The sequence below is a fragment of the Cololabis saira genome, chromosome 4 (assembly GCF_033807715.1).
Source record: "Cololabis saira isolate AMF1-May2022 chromosome 4, fColSai1.1, whole genome shotgun sequence".
NCBI classification, from domain to species: domain Eukaryota; kingdom Metazoa; phylum Chordata; class Actinopteri; order Beloniformes; family Belonidae; genus Cololabis; species Cololabis saira.
This window is the reverse complement of record NC_084590.1, coordinates 36,700,896-36,712,786: the sequence shown is the minus strand read 5'-3', so window position 1 is coordinate 36,712,786 and position 11,891 is coordinate 36,700,896. Positions and strand designations below refer to the sequence as shown.

The window sequence follows — 11,891 nt, the reverse complement described above, 5'->3', positions numbered from 1 at the left end:
GTGTGTGTGTGTGTGTGTGTGTGTGTGTGTGTGTGTGTGTGTGTGTGTGTGTGTGTGTGTGTGTGTGTGTGAATATAGGTGCCTTATCTGTTCAGCATTTTAAATCATCTTTCAAAATGTTAAAACGTCCACTCAACAATAAGTCATCTTCTTTGTCCTTTTCTCAAATACTGATATATTATTGCATAAAGAAGGTTTGATTTTTGAATGATTTGGGGTATGAGGTGTCGAATATTTTCATTTTGCCTTCTAATTTCCATTAGTTTCATAGAAGCTTATTTTGTTTCATTAATTCAAACAAAATATTGAGATATACAGAGTTGTTTTTTTCTGCAAGGTTTTTTTTCTTCTTGTTTTTGTTACATCAGCTAGTTAAGTGAGCAGTCTTTGAATAATTAATGATGCCGCCAATAACCATCCCTTGTAATTGGTTTCAGAGGAACTTATGAATACACACAGGTATACAAACAGTAAGGTAATCATCACTCACATCATCATCATTATTACCAAAACAACATCTGAAAACAAGCCAGAAAACAAAGTTTAGACTAGAAATGTAACTTCCTGCACTGCAAAAACTGGCCTTTGAGATATGAGCCTTATATTCCTAAATCAAGTCAAATTGTTTTATATTAAGCAAAAGTAACCAACTTTCTTTACCATAACTCTTAAAACTTGGAATATAGTCCATCCACTACTCAAAAAGTAAGACTAATTTTCTTGAAACAAAACTTTTTTTTACTTGCAAATTAGTTTTTACATTTTTATGAGATGTCAAGATGAACCATTGGATGTTGATGCCTTTGAAGGACATGGAGTGAGCTACCATGCAATAAAGTAATGAACACTAAATTATGGTCTTTGGTCCTTGTAGCACCCTATAATGTAATAATTTCCTGATAATGTAATAACGCCTGAAAATGTAATACATTTTGCACTTAACTCAATCAAAAATGTAATAAAACCCAATAATGTAATAACTTAACCAATAATGTAATAAAATATCCTGACTGATATTGTAATAACATTTTTACCGATATTGTAATACCGTATTACATTATTGGGAATTTATTACATTTTTAGGTGGGTCTTTTTTTTCAAAACTGATAATGTAATACTTGACAGATAATGTAATATATTTGTTTATTTTCAGTCCAGAGTTCAAAATTTTGTGTTTTAAGATTCCAAGAATGTTATATACACTGGATGTGAAACACCAGATTGACTATTGGGTTAAATTGCAGACTTTGAGTTCCATACAGTCATACGCAGATATGCAGATAAGAACATTTGCATTTAACTCAATCGAAAATGTAATAAAATCCAATAATTGGCCTGGAAGCAACAACACCCGCTTGGTAAAAGGCTACTCCGTCTGAACGGCGACACATGGTGGTTGAGGAGGTGTGCAACCAGGAGGAGGCAGCCAGGTGTGCAAGCCCAGTAAGGGTGCTGGATGAGGTGGGAGGGTGTGGAGAGGAGGAAAATCATGTGGAATGAGATGTGGAGCATGGAGTCTAATAGGCTAAGCTTCATCATTAGAGCCACTTATGATGTCCTGCCCTCTCCAACCAACCTACATCTCTGGTATGGAGAGGACCCAGCCTGCCTGCAGTGTGCAGCCCCAGCAACCCTCAAACACATCCTGGTGGGTTGCAAGACCAGCCTGACCCAAGGAAGATACACCTGGCGCCATAACCAAGTGTTGAAGTGCTTGGCTGCTGAACTTGAGGACAAGAGGGTCACCATCTACGCCATGCCTTTCAACACCCAGACCACCCTCCCACAGAAGACAACATTCATCCGAGAAGGGGAGAAACGGAGAACCAAGCCATCACCTCCAAACTCAGGCCCACTGGACACAACCCGGGATTGGGAAAGGCGGGTAGACCTGAGCCAGAGGCTGAGTTTCCCACGAGAAATTTGGTCTTCTGGTCCAAGTCCTGTCGTCGTGTCTTCATTGTTGAGCTGACTGTCCCGTTGGAGGATGCCATCGATGAAGCATTTGATAGGAAAAGGCTGCACTATGCCAACCTAGCTGCTGATGAAGAGGCGCGGGGATAGAACATAAAGGTGTGGCCAGTGGAGGTGGGCTGCTGAGGCTTTGTAGCCACACGGCTCCTGAAGGAAGTTGGGATCAGAGGACAGGCCCAGCAGAAGGCAATAAAAGAACTTGCCAAGGCAGCAGAACGGAGCAGTCACTGGCTGTGGCTGAAACAGAGGGATTCAACATGGGCTGCCAGATGACCATGGGGTGCCACCATATGACACACACCCAGGTTTGATCAGCCTGTGGTGGGCCAACCTTGGTAGAGGGTGTATTGTGATAAGAGGCCGAAACACCTGATGAAGTCAAGGCACACAACTGATGATGTGTAGCATCAACTGATTGGTGGCGCCCCGCGACCCTGCCCAAATTCCATCCCACCGACATGTGCTAGGAGTTATTGTGCTGACATATTTAGGGATATTAACAGCTAGTCCTATTAAGAATCTTTTTAAAGAAGTGCAAGATGACCACAGCTGAGAGGGGCAAATTTCTAAAAGGCAACATATCAGATGTTCAGGATGGCTACCTTGTTCAGTCACAGCCAGTTACCAGAAAAGAGTAAAGCAGATCCTGAAAAGCCAGCTGAATGGAAAGAACAAACCCAAGGCCATCAACACATATGCCCTGCCAGTAATTAGATACCCGACTGGTATAATAGCCCAGATACAGGAAGAGATGGAAACCACTGATGTCAAGATAAGGAAAGTCCTTACGATGCATGGAGGGTTTCACTGCAAGTCCGACACCATGCGGCTCGACATGAAGCAGAAGAAGGGAGGCCGGGGTATTAGTGAGCATCAAAGTCACTATTCAGTATGAAACAACAAACATCCAGAAATACATTAAAAAAATGGCCCCGGCAAATAAACTACTAAGTGAATGTCAGGCAGCAGAAATCTAGGGAGGAGGAAGAAGAGATGGAAGAGGAACCATCATGAAAAGAGAAGCCAGTGAACTGCACTGAGACTGAGGAAGTGGATAACACTGATAGGTCCTACCGGTGGCTAGAAAACGTTTGTCTGAATCCTGGAACGCCATAACCCAAGAGCTGGAACAGTGTACAGGAACATCTATGAGTATGGGTCGGAAGCCCCAAAGAAAAGGCAGGAGATACCTCCAGGAGTGGTGTAGAATAAAAGAGCAATTGGAACAGGTGATGGTTGATAAACTCCAGAAGAAAATAGTAGTGATAAATATGTAGCGATCCCAAGTGACAGCAATACCAAGAAAAAGGAACACAAAAATGTGGAGAAATATCAAGGGTTGAAAAAGAGATGGAAAAAGATGCGAAAAATGAAGGCAACAGTGGGGTCAGTGGTAGCTGGGGCACTAGCAGATGTGACCTCCAAACTAAGAGAATGGCTCCAGCAGATCCCAGGAACAAAATCTGAAATCTCGGTCCAGAAGTGTACAGTCCTAAGAAGAGCAAAAGTCCTACCTCGAACCCTCAGACTTCCAGGCCTCTATACGAAGAATGTACACAAACCAAAATGGGTGCAAATGATCTGCAAGTCACAAGAAAGCAACAGAGATGGAGAATGCTTCTATGAACTACTTTTTTGGGCTGCTACCTGTGTCAATAAAATAGGGTTCATGGTCCAGGTAGGTTAGCTGGGGAAGCAAAAGGTAATGTATGGCAGAAAACCTGTCACTGTGGTAGACATGATTGCTGTTTGTGTCACGTTACAAATGACACAAAAGACTTTCTGAAATCTTGGAGACTTCATATTGTCCAGATGGGGATGTGCAAATGTGATCTGGATCACACTTGAAACAACTTATGTGGTTTTAATCCACTTTTGAAAAATGTCTTTCTTCTTTGGCTGATCAGACGGGAGAAATATTAGATATGCTTTTAAAAGAATGTAAAATCAAACTCATTTTCCGATGAATACTGTATTTTAGTCATTTCATCAAGTCTAGGAGACCAGTGGTAATGAGTCAATTTCTGTGAAAATCTTGTAATAGTTTGCTGGACTTGGATTTACTCTGTGTTGCACTGCGAATGAAAGAAACCTTAATCTTGTTATTGGTCACAAAAGGGGTGTCTGTATGATTAAATTACAAGTGGCTGAAGAGGCTGCTTCAGAGGTGTGTTGCGATAACGGCATTGTTTTTTATTCCACCTGAATATAAGCACAGCAGAGTTCATGCTTTGTCTCCATAAGGGGGTTTTGAAAACAGGAATGATCTTGCTCTTTTCAGATTCCCAAGATAGGTTACAGAACAACAGGTGATATTTGATACTCTGTATAAAGTTTTTCTTTCCTTTCCTTTTTCTTTTCCAAGTTTTTAATGAATAACAAAAGCTCACTTGACATTGGTAAATTCTCACTGCGAAAGGTAAATGATCAGGTGATTCTTGTTCAGGTTTTGATCATACTTCTTCTTTTTGTAAACTTTATGTTGATCACAACCTTTTTTATGAAGGGCATTTTCTACACAAATATGCGTTACCTTTTATTTGCCAATACATTACTGTCTCAGTGTGTTAATTTAATCATCTCAAATGTGTTGCTCATCTTAAGCTCCGTCTCACTATGCAAATGCGGTCGTGTCTTGTTGTGTTTATAGTGGTATCTTTGTACAATTTTGTCACACCAGTCACGCTGACAGTGATGACTCTCGAGCGCTATGTGGCCATTTACATGCCGCTGCGTCACGCACAGCTGTGCACCGCATGGCTGTGCAGAGCATCGTCATTATTCATGGGCTCAGCCTCATACCCTGCATTGTGCTTCTGTTTGTCCTCTCTTTATCTGTCACTCATACCTTCTTCGAACAATACAAGGTCTGCTCTGTGGATATGTTCATGTTGTACAGATGGCACGTCCATCTTAGATCAGCTATTAGTCAGTTTTATTTTTTGATTATGTGCATTGTCATCGTTTTCTCCTATGTTCAGATAATGAAAGTGGCCACAGTCGTCACGGAAAGGGCTCAGAACTGTGTCTCTGCATGCTTTCCAGCTGCTGCTCTGTTTCATCTATCTTTGGTGCCCTTTTATAGAAGCTGCTATTCTTCAAATTGATTATAACTTATATGTAGGCATCAGGTATTTCAACTATGTAATGTTCAGTCTTGTTTCAAAATGTCTAAGTCCCCTCATCTATGGCCTCAGGGACAAAGCCTTTTTACTTGCACTGAAACCCTATGCTCTCTGTAAGTCATTCAATAACTAGTAAGAAAGAATATTCAGATTTTTTTTAACCATAAGCTCCGGAGCGGGCAGGCAGAAATCTCGAAATTTTCAGAGCAAATTGTAGCTACAACTGTTAGATTTCATCTATTAAACCAACATCTTCCTAAATGATTTATTTCAGCCAGCGTAATTCTCAACAGAGCTGCAGGTTTCTCTCCCGGGGCAGACGGCGTGGGTCCACCCAGCGATCACGTCTGTTTTCGGGCTGTGAGCTGAGGCTGCTCCCCTGGGCCGGCGGCTCTTCTCATCTCCGAAAACGTCGAGTCAAATTTCTTAACAAGCGTTATTTGGATAAACTGAGCCCAGGTTGGGGATCTTAAAGGTTACTTTTACGCCTGAAAAAATATTAAAACTTAATAAAGTGGCATATTAACAGCGCTACAGCTGAAATGAAAACGGCTTTTGGCTCTCAGCTTCCTGATCAGGTTAGGGATGAAAACGAGGGGTAGGGGGAGAATTGGGACAGGCACCTGGGCCAAGTGCCCTAGATCTAAAGTGCCCTAAAATCTCCCTCTTCTTTTTTAGGGGGTAGGGAAGAAAAGAAGGTCGAGTGAAGAAAAGAAGGGCGAGTGAAGAAAAGTAGGGGGAGAATTGAGATTGGGCCTACATGTGTGTGTGTATATATATATATATATATATATATATATATATTTTATTTTTAATTTTTAATTTTTAATCATGTCAATTCTCAATTTCATTCGCAACATGTGCCAGATTTGGATTTGTGTATTAGGTAAGTCAATTGCAGACAAAGCACTTAAGGGGACACAGATTGGTTTCTGCAATTCAAATCAAGGTTGTGTATTTAATAGGATTGCAGCTCAGCTAACTAGTTGACACATTCAAAAACATTTGCAGTTTAACCGTGAAATAAACACTGAACATTCATCTGAGTCAAAAAGGACCAGAAACCCCTCTGGAAAATACTTTCGTATTTCAGCTGTGTTACAAAGTTTGGCTGAAGCAAAAAACAACAAAAAAAAACTCAGAAACGGTTGAAGGAAATTCTTGGTAACTTAAGCATAAATATGAAATCATAACAAATATATTTTTACATGAAAGTATCTTAAATATACTTTACAGTCCAATATGCAAAACCAGTTTTAGGTCTCCACTGGATGCATCCTCGATGAAATGGGTGGAGCAAGAACACATTTGAGGATTTTAAACATACTTATATACTTATGTATATGAAATTAGATTTTGTCTCTTTGTATGTATACTTATATTTTGTATTTCACATTGGATACATCTGAAAAACTTGCTGTATTTAGGATCTGGAATGGTTTTCAATTATGACCAGGAGCAACTGGTAGCTTGTTCCACCATTGGGAAATCATGTGAAAAAACAACCTTGACTGACATCTCCCAGTGTAGATTGAGAGCAAGGCCAGTTTGGAAAGGGGCACAAGCCTTTACATTGAGCTTAGGCAAGCAGGGCATAACCGCAAAGTCACTTTGTAAGTGAGTGTCAGCGACTTGTGTCTGATTCAAGCTGCCACAGATAGCCAGTGGAAGTTCAAGAACAGAAGTGTGATATGTGCCCTTTTGGGTGGATTACTAGACCAGCTTCACCACCATGTTCTGGACCTTGTAGGCCAGCAAGGATGGCATTGCAGTAGTAGAGGCAGGACATAACCATGGACTACACTAAGGGTCGACCAGTATAATGAGTCAGGTAAGGTCTTATTTTTCATATGTTGCAGAGAACAAAGTGTCAGGATCAGGAGACATGTACTGGTCGATACTGGTCATAAATCATAAGAAGTTTTTTTTTTAAATATTGGCAAGAGAAACAGTGGTAAAGGTGATATTTATGTAAATGTTTTTGATCAAATGGTGGGCAGAGATAACAAGTACTTTGGCCGAGTTAGCTTGAAGGTGGGGAAAGTTGAAATTAGTATGGGTGGGTGTGGTTTTTTGTAGCAACCCGAAATAAGAAGAGATTTCTTGCAGTCTGACAGCAGAATTGTCTGTGCACGCTGTTGATAGCAGGTATTGACTGGATTCATGCTACATTGCCTTGCACGGTGCACTCATCCAAGTAGACTCGCTCATTTTAACCTGAGTAGGTCTTCACATGAGGAGGGCTACATACGAGCGCTGCAGTTTCCACTAACGCTTCATTGGCAGCAGCCATGCCATTTGGACCCACCTAAGTGAGACACTTCTGGCTAACAGCACAAAAGCTTTGATTTGGAGACGTGATTGTCATCACGTACTCTCAATTTCCCTGGAACTGCCTGCAATAACTGTCTAGATGTTTGACAAATGCAAGGGATGTCACACAGATTAAACAGTCCGAGAGAAAGCATTAACGTTACTTCTGTGCACTACAGTATGTGAGCTAGTCCTTGTTGTTTTGATTACTCTCTGGTAGGCGTTAGAGGTTTATAAAATCCAGCACTACCAGATTTAAAAATCACTTCTTCCTAGATGCAATAATTTAATCGAACAAATATGATTCAGCAACAACAATTAAACCAAAATAATAAAAGTCACCCACTGCCATTTCTTGCACATCAATACTTGCACTTCATTTCAGTTACTGCACTTTATTTTATTATTACTGCAGTTTACATGTCTCTTTTATTTATGTACTGCATTTATTGTGTGCACCTGTAAAGGCATTCAATTTAATTTAACTGAATCTACGTAAGCTGCCATCATTTATAAATATCATGGGGCAAAGATACATTCTTTAGTTTTATACTATGATGGTTTACACGTTTTATGAAAGAAGAATATGTTACATACTGCTCCTACCAAACAAGTCATTTGAAATGATTATTGTAAAATGAAAAAAAACATATTACAAGTATTATTGAAACATTTATCACAAACAAAGTTGTCTAACAAGGTTTTCTTTGTTGCGTAATACATCATCTCTCACAGTCAAAATCTGTTGGGATATAATATTAATAATAAATGAACCAAACCATCACCTTTAATGAGTTTCTCAGGTGTTCATTAGCCGTAACATAATCATGATAACTGACTCATTAGGAAGTGTGAAGTGTAAATCCATATGGAGATAAACAAACCCCAACCAATAAAGAGTAATCCCACTACTCTCTGAGTGCACACGCAATGACAACAAAAAAAACTTTAATTGCAAAACAAACTTTAGATACAGACACATCACATCTATATCTAAAATAATATGAAGATAGGCATTCTGGAACGTTTTAAATCTATTCTATTTCTTTATTTATTTACCATTTCTACACAATATTTGTACTGATTACAGGCAATCCAAAAACTGCAAGCATCACATTATGGGGAGGCGCAGACCTGGGGCCTCATTTATAAAGCTTGCGTGCGCCCAAAACAGGGCTTGAAAGATGCGCACGCCACCTTCTATGCAAAGGTTGGGATTACAAAAAAAAACTAACAGAAAAATGTGCGTATCTTTACGCCAACCCTGACCCTAGCGCACAAACATTTTGAAGATATGGGGAACTGGCGACGCAGGCGGTGAATGAAGTCAGATTCATGTCATACTTTTAATGTCATCACATATCAGACTTATAATATAATAGCGCCGATTGTGTCCCTCTGTGTTTTGAAGCACAGTGTCACTCAGGACGCTCTGGTGCTGCTGGTGCTGCAGCCGCGGTGCAGGACACGCCGTGCCGGTGTCATGCCAAAAAGTGATTGCCTGCCAGAATCTGATTTCTCCCCTGAAAATGGGTCTTTTTACCTGCCAGAAATTGATTGAAGGCCAAATACTGTTAATGAAAGGTTGTTTCTTCCTAAATATGACTTGATCTCATTCTTGAGCTTCATAATCTGAAAATCTGACGTTTTAGCGTTATCGCTCAACGGGCTGCTGTGCGCGCTCCCGCGGCCAGAAATCAGATTCTGGCAGGCAACTCACTCGCTTTATTTTTGTTAGTGATGCCACTACTGTGACCACCAAATAATGTCGTTTTCCTGGTCTCCACCTCATCCACAACATCTCGATCTCGGTCTCCGTGAAATTTAGTGGCACGGTGGCCTGGCTCGACACGTCTCATTCATCCTGACGCGCAGCAGAAACAGGCTGCAGGAAGCCGCTGCGCATGCTCAGCAGGCTCATTCATATGCAAATACAGTCATGAAGTAATTTGCATTGCCCATACATGGTAAAAACATACAGGGCATGTAGAGGGCGGGGTATGAGGCGAATTCACGTGTGCAACGTTCCAGCTGGACTGTGATTTATAAAGCGAACATTGCGTGCAAGTGTGCATGCACACGGTTTTATAAATCAGGATTTTTTGTGCGCACGCCATTTTCGGCTTTTGAGCGCACGTAAACTTTTATTATGAATCCTACACACTCTTTTATAAATGAGGTCCCTGGGCATTTCCGATCTCACCTCAAAAATTTTAGAAAACAGGGAAGACTTGAAGAGTTTGTCAATCAACATAGCATTCGGAAAATCAAGGAGAGCTTTAGAGAACATTCTAAGGCAAATGGAATTCTATATTAATGTCTGCTTTAAAAATAAGAGTTTGGATTTCAGGAATCGCATCACAATCACCTCAGTCTTCATACCTCTGCTCTGCAGCCACAACAAAATAAGCAAAATATCTCTTGTTTTTTCTTCAAACAAGTATGTCATCCGGGCAGCATGGCGGGTTAGTGGTTGGGGCTGTTGCCTCACAGTAGGTCTGACTCCTGTGCCCGGCAGGAGTTTGCTTTTTCTTTTCTTTGTTTTCTCTGCATATTCTGTCTTCCGCCCACAGTCCAAAAGACCACGTTGACTGAATATTCTGAAATTGCCCAAAAATGTGAGCATGTATGGTTGTTTGTTTATATGTGGCCTGTCTGTGTTGATTTGTCCAGGTAGTACCCATTGCCCCATCCTCTAATGAGCTAGTTTAGAAACTATTCTATTGACATTATGTCTGCGCCACATGGACTGCTGAGACTGTGAATAATGTTTGCAGAGCATGCAGCAGCCTTGCTTGCTTTGTTGGAACACTTTTTGTACCCTCCAACTGCCTTGTTAAGGGGCGGATATACTTGCTGTTTGAGCCTGCGTTTGCGTCCGTTCGCGTTCACAACCAACTGCAACGTCGCTCGTGTAGTACGCGAGGAGAGCACACTGGCGGTAACCGATTGGGAGCAGTAAGCAGCATCTTCTGACGAGCACGGACATAACAAACATGACTCTATCTGCAACCAGGACTGTGTTGATCTGCTGCCCACTGTTTTGACACACATGTTTGTCACTGTGCAGCGGCGATGTCACATCATAAATGTGAGGATAAAACCTGCTTTGCCTCTCTTCAAAACAGTCCTCACGTTTCCGACCTCCGCATTAAGTCACTTGTCAGCTGTTGCTCGGACCGGGACCAGCACCACTCGCAGGCAGAGCGAGAACTGTAGACGCTTTAAGTGTCTTTTGGAGAACGTGCCTGTCGACGCGTCAAACGAATGCAGGATACGTGTGGCGGCCATGATGTGTACGCGTCCTGAACAGAAAGTATATTCGCACCCTTATGGGCATGCCAAGTAGTGGCAGGCCCATATTGCTAGCATTTTGCTAAAAAAAATACACCCGAAAAAATGGGGAAAACCTGAAAAATGCAGGCAATTTATTAGTATCCAGAAAAGTTTTCCCTTTTCTTCCTCCTCACTTTTTTTCATCCGTCTGTTGTGCTACGTCATGTGATCATGTGAACTCTTATGAATGTTTATGAACATTTTGTGAATATGTGTATTCGACTTTAAAGCCAGCTCAACCCCGGCCTGAAATCAGCTTTGAAATGCCTCTTAAAATGGACGCTTTGTGAAGAACTACAAAGACCAACGTGCCTTGGGGGCGGCGCCTGAAGGGCGCGCGTCCAATCACTGGCCAGGCGCAGATGACGTCACGCAGCCCACAGAGCGCAAAATCTCAGTTCTGCCCCAGCTCTCATGCTCTTTCGCCCAGCCCAGCCGAGCAGGACAGACCTATCCTGTCGGCCAGCGCACCTGGACCGCGTCTTCCCACTATTCCTGAGAGCTGTGGGGGGGGGGGGCGCTTGAACCAGATTGACCGGCCAAGCGTAAGCCCTGATCCGAGTGTGGCGCACTCTTGACTCTCTCTGCCTTTATACCCCCTCTTTTTCTTTGAGCACTCTCCTACACCAGGAACCGTGCCGTTCCAGGGGTGATCGCCAGCGTGGACCAGAATCCGCCATAGGAGCTCCAGCTTTGGACCCGTGAAGCCCCCCTGCAGCCCGGCGACACAGACGGACGAGCCGCGATTCTGACAGACGGAACCGGCCCCCGTGCGCAGCCAGGCAGCGTGTAGAGGCTCCGTGGTCAGGCACTAGTGAGCCGGCGTGAGGTGCCACTGCAGCTACTCTCCCCTTTCTTTCCAGAGTTGGAAGAAGAGAGAGAAACGAGTCTGCCTCGGACTGGAACCCCAGCAGAACCCGCAGCCCCAGATCCGGAGACCGGAAGGCGTGAGGTTTCATGTGTTTTGGGCGATCAGTTTAATCTAGAGCGGTTCAGGGCTAAATTGGTGTTTAAAGGTATAGTCTGTAATCGTATTCAAAAACATTTATTGTTATACTGGGTGAAATGGTCCTTCCATCCTGAGATTAGCCAGTGAATAATGTGTTCAGAAAAAGGAAAGAAAATAATCCGACCTCTCTGACA

At 42.3% G+C, this 11,891-nt stretch overlaps 1 pseudogene; it reads left to right on the top strand.

Moving 5' to 3' along the window:
- Positions 1-2,764: 2,764 nt before the first annotated feature.
- Positions 2,765-11,430, top strand: LOC133442555 (odorant receptor 131-2-like; annotated as a pseudogene).
- The last annotated feature ends 461 nt before the right edge of the window (positions 11,431-11,891 follow it).